The following is a 9,687-nucleotide window of genomic DNA, read 5'->3' as shown; positions in this document are numbered from 1 at the left end:
TGCATCATCAGAACAGATGCGTCAGAGATGGACAAACTGGGAGAATGGAATGGACTCCTTCCAGGAGTCTGGGTGTGAAGAAGTGTAGTCGAGGTAGCCCTGGGAGTCGGTGGGCTTATAATGAAAATTAGTAGACAGCCCAGAGATGGAGCGAAGTCGAGGAAGGGAAGGGAAGTGTTGGAGATGCAGCATGTAAAGGTGAGTGACGGGTAGAAATTAGAAGCAAAGTTGACAAAGGTTTCCAGTTCTGCGGGAGCAGGATGACTGTATCACTGCCGTTTGTTTCCTGTTTGTGTTTGGGGCCAGGCTGTTCAGTTTTCAGTCAATTAACACCCTGTCTGTATGAACGCTTTGTCTTCACCACACCATTAACATACCGTTTGCCTTTGCTCCATGACCTTCTGGTCAGTTATTCTCTGTGATCCTCTGTCCTATCAACACCTTCTCTTTTGTTATCTCTTGTCCCATCCCCGCTTTACTTGCTTAAAACCTATTATACTTCTCGCCTCTGCCAGTTCTGATGAAGGGTCACTGTCCTGGAACGTTAACTCTGCTTCTCTCTCCACAGATGCTGTCAGACCTGCTGAGTATTTCCAGCATTTCTTGTAGATTAAATTAAATGCGTGACAGTGTGTTTACTCCAAATGGCTCCTGGTCCTGTGATGTAACTTCACAATAACTTTTCGATTTCTTGCCCTGATGTTTGGTTCAGGCTCACTGGACACAGCCCTCTGCTCCAGGGAGCCGCTTCACATTGCTCCTGGGCTCAAAAATTAGTGCTCTAGGTGAGGTTCGAACTCACAACCTTGGCATAGCTCATTACTTGTACTGTTACATAAGTACCACGCGCTAACCAATTGCACCACAGGAGCTACACAGTCGCTTAGTTAAAATGGAACACTACAGGCAAGTTAATAGAACATCAGTCAGCAGGAAAATACTGGAATCCGTGTTTAAGGAGCTTTTAACAAGCATTGAGAAAATCATAGTTTGATCAGACAAAGTCAACATGGTTTTATGCAGCGGAAATCATATTTCACAAAGTTAGAAACATCGAAAATAGGAGCAGGAATAGGCCATTCGCCCCATCGGGCCTGCTTCACCATTTAAAAAAGATCATGGCTGATCATTTAATTCAGTACCCTGTTCCCCCTTTTTCCTCATATCCCTTGATCCCTTCGGCATTACGATTTTATCTCAGATTAAACATTTATCAAAGTTTATTTGAGGATTTAACTGGAAGGCAAGATAAAGGAGGAGCAGTAGGCGTAATATAAAGAGGACGTTTTACTGCAGCTACACAATGTCCTGTTTTAACCACAACTGGAGTACATACAATATACAAATATATGAATTAGGAGTAGAAGTAGGCCATTCACCTCCTCCAGTCTGCTTCATCATTCAATAAGATCAGAGCTGAACTGCTCATGTCCCGGACTCCACACTCTCATCCAACCCCGACAACCCCTGACTCCCCTGCCGAGCAAGTATCTATCTATCTCCACCCCAAAAATACTCAATGACCTCACCTCCACCATCCTCCAAGGCGTTGAGCCCCAAAGCCGGACAACTTTGCAAGAGACGAAACCTCCTCTCATGCTGTCCCAAAAGGGAGAGCCCCAACTTCAAATGGTGCCCCCTCGCTCTGGAACTACCCACAAGAGGAAACATCCCCTCCACATCCACCCTGTCAAGACCACCCAGAATCCCACAAACCAAATCAAAACTCCCCTCATTCTTCCAAACTCGAATGAAAACAAGTCCAGTCTGTCCAAACTCCCCTCCCCACACTTCTCCCACAAGACAGCCTGTTCACTCAAGGCAGCAAGCCAGTAAACCCTCTCTGAACCGCCCAGACTGCAACCACATCTCTCCTCAAACAAGGAGACCAAAACCGCGCAGAACATTCGAGATGCGGTCTCACCAATGTCCTGTACAACTGAAGCACAAATCCCTACTTCCATTATAAACTCTCACAATAAAGGACAGTACTCCATCAGCCCTCCTTATCACTTGCTGCACTTGCACATCGACCCGCCATGGCCCATGCACCAGAGCACCCAGATCCCTCCGCACCTCAGAATTCTGCAGTCACTCCCCACCTAAGCAACATGCTGCTTTTTAACTCTTCCTGCCAAAGTGTACAGTACACTTTGTATAGAGTACTGTCTATAGTTCTGGGCACAGCATTTTATAAAAGATACACTATGGCCTTGAAAACAGGACAATGAAAATCCACCAGAATGTAACCAAGGCTCCAAAGCTTGCATTCCTTGGTGTATAGGAGGTTAATGAGTGACTTGATTGAAGTTTTATGGTAAAGAAATTAATTAGTAGGTTAATTAGAGAGAAACTTCTTTTTCACTTGATCCTTATGGACACGATGCTTATTAAAAAATGGTCGATAATTATAAATTGCGAGGGAGCAGTCCTGTTCTCCAATTGTACACATTCTCTCATTAATCTAGCTGTTGAATGGCACTGAGAGGGTTTCAGAGCACAGGTACGAATAAAGCTCTATCTCCCATTTTACAAGTTGGTTGTTTTGAACGTGGTACATTGTGCTGTCATCTTGAAATGAGATTCTCTTCAATATCCGAAGCAAATTAATTTGTAAACCTGATGGACAAACAATAAAAAAAACAAGTTCTTGCTTAACACAATCCCATGATGTTCATTTCGGATTCATGATAGTCAGTTCTTGATAAAGTAAAATGAACTTACATTGTGGAGATTTGGAAGAAGATGTTACTTGTACCTGTGCCTTTATTCTATTTATGAAACTTTCTGGCGTCGGAATGCCGTTCATGTCTCTTCTTCCTCTATTGAATAAGAAATGAGGAATTTGACACTGACAAGACCTGCAGAGTGCCTGATATTTCTGAGTTCATCCTTTATGGGTAATGGTTTCTCTTCGTTTGATTTGTGTCATTTTTAGCTCAGTGGTTATTTTGCAGCAACTTCATGAGAAAGACAAACTTAGCTCACTACCAGCATGGACTGACATTTTTGTTGACATTTCTAATCTACCTCGTTTAAAATAGTACAAGGTGTCTTTTAGAAATCAGCTTTAAATCATGTCAATGTGGTTCAATTCCCCGACTGGAGGACTGCATTTTTACCATCACAAACTTTATTTATTTTAGTTGTGTAGCTTCATATTAAAATAGAGTAAAATGGCAGGGTAAAAAAGTATAAGAGGAGATTGTCTCTTTCTGCATTTCCTTCAGCAGAGACTGTTTAGCGACTACATACCAATGTGCTAAAAAGCAGAGAATGTTCGAAACTTTAACTGAGCAACATTTAAACAGACATTGGTCATGATAGAGTGGTTAGGAGAATAGAAACAGCGAGAGAATGAATAAATAAAGAAATACCAAACAGAAATCTGTCATCAAGGTCGCGTTGAGGCTGTGGCACAGTGTTATGGTCTTTGAGTAAATAAGCTGGAAAAAAAGCTCACATCCCACCATGCAGATTGTTGGAGCTGAAATTTAATAAATAAAAACCTGCTCTTATATTCCTTCCCTCAGTTATCAATGGATTGGATCCATCTGCCTTCTTAACCAGCTGATCGACCTGTCCTGATACCTTCAGGGATCCATGGACATTCACTCCAAAGTCTCTCACTTCCTCTACACTACTCAGCATTTCCCATTAATCGTGTATTTCTATGTCTTGATTGACCTCCCCAAATGCATCTCCTTACACTACTCTGTATTGAACTCCAATTTCCATTTTTCTGCTCATCTGACTGGACCATCAATATCTTCCTGCGGCCGACAGCTATCCTCCTTGTGATCAACCACACGGCCAATCTTTGTGTCATCTGAAAACGTCTTGATCATGCCCCCTACATTTACGTCCAAATCGTTAATATACACCACAAACAGCAGGGAACCCAGTACTGAGCCCTGTGGAACACCACTGAAAACAGCTCTCCGCTCGCAATAAGCACCACTACCCTTTGTATCTGGCCACTGAGCCAAGTTTCTAACCACCTTACTGCATTTTCCTGGATCCCCTGGGATTTTATTTTTTAACCGGTCTGCCATGTGGGACCTTGCCAAAATCCTTACTAAAATCCATGTAGACCACATCAACTACACTACCCTCATCTAGCTCCCTTGTTACAGCTTCAAAAAATTTGATCAAGTTGGTCAAGCAAGATCTTCCCTTAACAAATCGATGCTGACTATCCTTGATTAACCTGTGCTTTTCTAAGTGACAGTTTATCCTGATTCCAATAATTTGCCCACTACTGAGGTTAGACTGACTGGTCTGTAATTATTCGATCTACCCCTCCCTCCCTTTTCAAACAGAGGTACAAAGTTTGCTGTTCTCCAATCCTCTGGCACAGCACCTGCATCCAGTGATGGCTGCAAAATGATGGTCAGACCTTCTGCTACTTCCTTTCTTGCTTACTTTAAAAGCCTGGGGTGCATTTAATCCGACCCTGGTGATTTATTAACTTTCAAGAATGCTAATCCCATTCTTATTTCCTCTCTCCCTATTTTTATCACTTCCAATACTTCACTGTCCACACCTGTCTTGCTTAACTATAGTATCTGCATCATCCCCCTCTTTTGCGAAGACGCACGCAAAATATTCATAAAGAATAATACCAACATCTTCCGCCCTACACGGAGGTTACCTTTTTGGTCTTTTATGGGCTCTAATCTTTCCTTAGTTATCCTATTACTCTTGATATATTAATACAACAACATTGAGTTCACCTTGATTTTGCTTGCCAATATTCTTTCATGTTATTTCTTAGCTTTCTGAATTTCCTTTTTGATTTCACCCCTCCACTTTCTATACTCCTCTCGGCTTTCTGTAGTATTGAGTACTCGGTGTTGGACAGAAGCTTTCCTTTCCTGCCCAATCTTACCATGTAGGATCCTTGACATGCATGGGACTCTAGATTTGGCCGTCCCACCCTTTTTCTTTGTGGGAACATGTTTACTCTGAATCTCTGGAAGCTCTGCTTTGAATCCCTCCCACTGGTATAACACTGATTTACCTTCAAGTAACTGCTTCCAGTCCGCTTTCACTAAATCACGCCTCAGCTTAGTAAAATTCATTATGCACCAATTGAGAATTCTTAACTCCTGTATTATCCTTTTCCTTTTCCATAATTATGGTAAAACTGACCGACTTGAAACGTTATTCCTGTGTTTGGCTCTCTAGAGGTTTCTGCGAGTCCTGTGGAGTTATTCCAGCATTTTACGAATAATTCTATATCGAGTACCAGTTACACTTTGATAGTTCAATGAATTGTAGAGGCTGGTGAAGTGAGCTGAGCGTATGTTTGCGCATTGGTGGTCCATGGGAGAAGTTTTGCTTCTCCCAGTGAAGACCTGGGTTCTATTCTTGGCCAATGCTAATTGCATAGTCCAGTTAAGTATTTCACAAAACAACATAACTTTAATTATATAAAGATTTACGTACAACCTCTGGATAATTTAAATATCAAATTTGAACTCACTCCTCCTCAGACAGTGGAGCCTTAATCCAGCGTTCAGGTTGGCAGAAGGATCGAGAACCAGAGGACTCCCATTTAAGGTGATTGACTAAAGGACCAATGGTGACATGAGGAAAAATGTCATTAGGATACGGAATGCAATGTGGTGAAGGCATTTTTAATCTTGGCTTTCAAAAGTGAATTGGATAATTGTCTGGAGAAAATATTGTAGCGCATCAGTGCTGCAAGTACTCACAAAATCATAGAATGGTTAAAGCACAGAAGGAGGCCATTCTGCCCATCGAGTCCGCGTCAGCTCTCTGCAAGTGCAATTCAGCTAGTTCCCACCCCTACATTTTCTAAGTAGCCCTGCTAATGTTTGTTCAATCTTCAGGTGTTAATCTATTTCTCTTTTGAAAGCCGTGATTGAATCTGCCTCCACCACTCTCGCAGGCAGTGCATTCTTCAATTCTATGATCCAGTATGCTCTCCTCATGCTCAACCTGTCCATGAGACCCACCTCCTGCTCCCTGGACGCTATTTGCACTAAAATCCTGACCACGCAACCCCCCCTCTGGTTCTCATGTTGGCTGATCTTGTTAACTGTTCTGTCTTTACAGACATTGTCCCTCGCTCCTTTAAATCTGGAATCATCAACCCTCTCTACAAAACAACAACTCTCTTTCCCACTGACTTTGCATATTACCACTTTATCTCCAACGTTGCTTTCTGAGCCACAGTCCTCGAACATATTGTTGCCTCACAATCCCTTCTTTCCCACTAGTCCATGTTTTAATCCCTCCAATCAGGTTTCTGCCCTGCCACAGTAGCAAGATAGCTCTTATGCGACTGAGATAAAGGTAATACAGCCCTCCTCAACCTAATCAGACTGTCTGCAGCCTTTGACACAGGTGAACAACCCATCCTCCTCCAATGCCTCTCTACCATCATCCAGCTGGGTGGGACTGCACCCTTCTGGATCCATTCTTATCTAACTCATCGCAGACAGAGTATCCTTTGCAATGGCTTCTCTTTCTGCTCCCACACCATTTCCCCTGGTGCTCCTCCAATGATCCATCCTGGGCTCCCGGCTATTTCTCGTCCTGCCACTCGGTGATGTCATCCAAAAGCACAGAGTTAGTTTGGGCATGTACTATGGTTGGTAAGATGTATCGGGTGGCATGCCCCAAAGATCAATGTGAGGGCCTCAATATTTTACAATTTATATAAATAACTTGGATAAAGGGACCAGCGGTACGGTTGCAAAATTTGCTAATGACACAAAGGAATGCTGACAGGGAAGGGATTCCGAAGGGATCGTTCCCTCCGCGACACCCTGGTCCACTCCTCCATTACCCCCACCACCTCGTCCCCGTCCCAGGGCACCTTCCCTTGCAATCGCAGGAGGTGTAATACCTGCCCATTTACCTCCTCTCTCCTCACTATCCCAGGCCCCAAACACTCCTTTCAGGTGAAGCAGCGATTTACTTGTACTTCTTTCAATGTAGTATACTGTATTCACTGCTCACAGTGTGGTCTCCTCTACATTGGGGAGACCAAGCGCAGACTGGGTGACTGCTTTGCGGAATATCTCCGCTCAGTCCGCAAGCAGGACCCTGAGCTTCCGGTTGCTTGCCATTTCAACACTCCCCCCTGCTCTCATGCTCACATCTCTGTCCTGGGATTGCTGCAGTGTTCCAGTGAACATCAATGCAAGCTCGAGGAACAGCATCTCATCTACTGATTAGGCACACTACAGCCTGCCGGACTGAACATTGAGTTCAATAATTTCAGAGCATGACAGCCCCCCACTTTACTTTCATTTTTAGTTATTTTTTCTTCTTTTTTTTCTTCCTTTTTTTTTACATTCCTTTTTACATTTTTTACAATCTTTTTTTGCATTTATTTCATTTCATCTTAGTTTGTTCAGTTTGCTTACTCACTGTTTTTTTCAGGTTGTTTTTCTTCAGGTTTGCACTTGCTGCTGTTCAATATTCAGTATATTCACACCTAATCTGTACTAATGCTTTGTCTTTCAACACACCATTAACATATTGTTTGCCTTTGCTCCGTGACCTTTTGGTCAGCTATGTGGCCTGGTCCAATCTGCACCTTCTCCTTTGTTATCTCTTGCCCAACCCCCACCTCACTTGTTTATAATCTGTGACTTTTCTAATATTTGTCAGTTCCGAAGAAGGGTCACTGACCCGAAACGTTAACTCTGCTTCTCTTTCCACAGATGCTGCCAGACCTGCTGAGTGAATCCAGATTAATTATGAATGTAGTCACTGTTGAAATTAAGAAAATAGTAGCTAATTTGCGCTCAGCAAGATCCCATAAACAGCAATGTGATAATGACCAGATAATCAGTTTTTCTTTAAGTGATGCTGATTCAGGCATAAATGGCAACCCTCAGCATTTCTGCAAGAGACAGGAAATTAAGCTTGTTTTTGAACCCCGGCTGGGAAGATCGAGTTTGAAATATTTTGCACTGATGGCTCAAAATCGAACAACTCCTTTTTCCATTTGTTATCACCGATGGGGGAGCAATGCATTGTCAATTCAGTCCCATCACTCCACAGGTCACAGAATATTATTAAAGTTTTCCCACCCAACCGGAAAACCGCCAAAGTAAACACTTTAGTAACCCCCCTGGAATAAAACAGACAAAATCAGGTATCTTTAGACAACATCAAATGAACTATTTATTAAAACTAACTCTTAAAGACTATAAAGATAAACCTATGTCTAGAGGCCTCATCACTTCTTATTTTAACCTAACTCCACCATTCACACACATGCATTCAAAGCTATCAGTTAATCAGTTTCAAAAGTGGTGTTTTTTGAAACAAAAGCTGTTCCTTAAGAATAAATAAATAAGTACGTCTTTGTGGGTTATGTACCTGATGGGTAAGATATTCTAATGTGAAAATAATCAATTGCCACTCGAAATCTCCACACGAATTTGATGATAGGCATTCAAACCACTTCAGCTGCAGCAAACATCAAACAATTATTTCAACGATGAGCACAGCAATAGGTCAACTTTAATTTTAAAACCAACAGTCTCTCAGTTGAAACTTCACTTCAGCAATACCAGCAGTGTGTTCAAAAGGTTTTTTCTTCCTTAGACAATTAGCTCGGCGTGTAGCTGCTTGTGGATGTTTTGTTGAGAAGCATAAATCGCCCTTCTCTGCAGACCAGTTTTAATACAGCTAAGTGGAAACATTGTACCATGTGACCGCTCTCTCTCTCCTGCTGTGCCCCAGGTAACAAGTGCAACTGGCACACTGTGACTCAGAAATCCAAAAGCTTCTCTCTCTGTCTTAAATTTACACTATTTTTACAGAGTCTTCAAGGGAAACTGTTTTATTCCGAGGAGAAAATAAATATGGTTCGATGAGACCTCCGCCCTTGGCGAAATGAATCGCCATTCTTAAAAATGCGTTTATGAAAATACAAAAAAAAAATGGAAACTGGGAAAAATAGACTGGAACATTTTTTTCTTATTCACACCCGTTCACTACTGATAATTACAGGCTTTTATTTATACTATTGCCATCCATATAACTTAACAAGGTTAAATTCGTGACAAAGCATCGGCAATAACATTGTTTTACCCGAAATAGTTATGTTTTCAAAATGATGAGGCTGCAATAATAAACTACACCAAAACATTTTGCCTTTTTTCTTCCCTCAAAGGTTGTCCCATTGAGGCCATTGCAACCTTCCAAACATAGGCTCCCAGTTGTTTCATATTTTTATTCCAAGTGTCCCTACAGTCCATCACCTCAGCCAGGTGCGCTGCACAGCTAAGTACACTGGCCACAACTGGGTTCACTATTCTCTGAGAGGTTTCTCCAGCACACATTAACCTCTGTGGCATCACTTGATACTGAAAACAAATCCGTCCAGTGTAAAAGGAAAACTGACCTTTCCTTATCTTGGGCTGTTAAAGGAATTTGACAGTATCCCTCCAACAAAGTTATCTCGTCAAGACACATGCTGTTGCCCACTCTGTCTATAAAGTATTTTGAATGAAAATTAGGTAGAAGCTTGCCTTCATTGATGTTTCTGTAGTCTGTGCCAAGTTGAGCTGCACCGTCAGGTTTAGGCATGAATACCACTGGTGTAATCCAGCTGCTGTGTCTAGGCTCAAGTAAGCTGCCCTCCAACATGCATTGGGTCTCTGTTTTTATTTGGGCCTGTTTGGCTGGACTTAA

At 42.2% G+C, this 9,687-nt stretch overlaps 1 non-coding gene across 1 annotated transcript; it reads right to left on the bottom strand.

Annotated features, from left to right (window-relative positions):
- Nucleotides 1-777: 777 nt before the first annotated feature.
- On the bottom strand, nucleotides 778-872 carry trnai-uau (transfer RNA isoleucine (anticodon UAU)). Its single transcript has 2 exons — nucleotides 835-872; nucleotides 778-813 (listed from the first exon to the last, which is right to left on the bottom strand). It is a non-coding gene; the product is annotated as a tRNA-Ile (tRNA).
- Between the last annotated feature and the right edge of the window lie 8,815 nt (nucleotides 873-9,687).

The sequence above is a fragment of the Heterodontus francisci genome, chromosome 34 (genome assembly GCF_036365525.1).
Source record: "Heterodontus francisci isolate sHetFra1 chromosome 34, sHetFra1.hap1, whole genome shotgun sequence".
In the NCBI taxonomy this organism is placed as follows: Eukaryota; Metazoa; Chordata; class Chondrichthyes; order Heterodontiformes; family Heterodontidae; genus Heterodontus; species Heterodontus francisci.
Note: the sequence above shows the minus strand (reverse complement) of the source record. Positions and strands in the feature narration are given on the sequence as shown.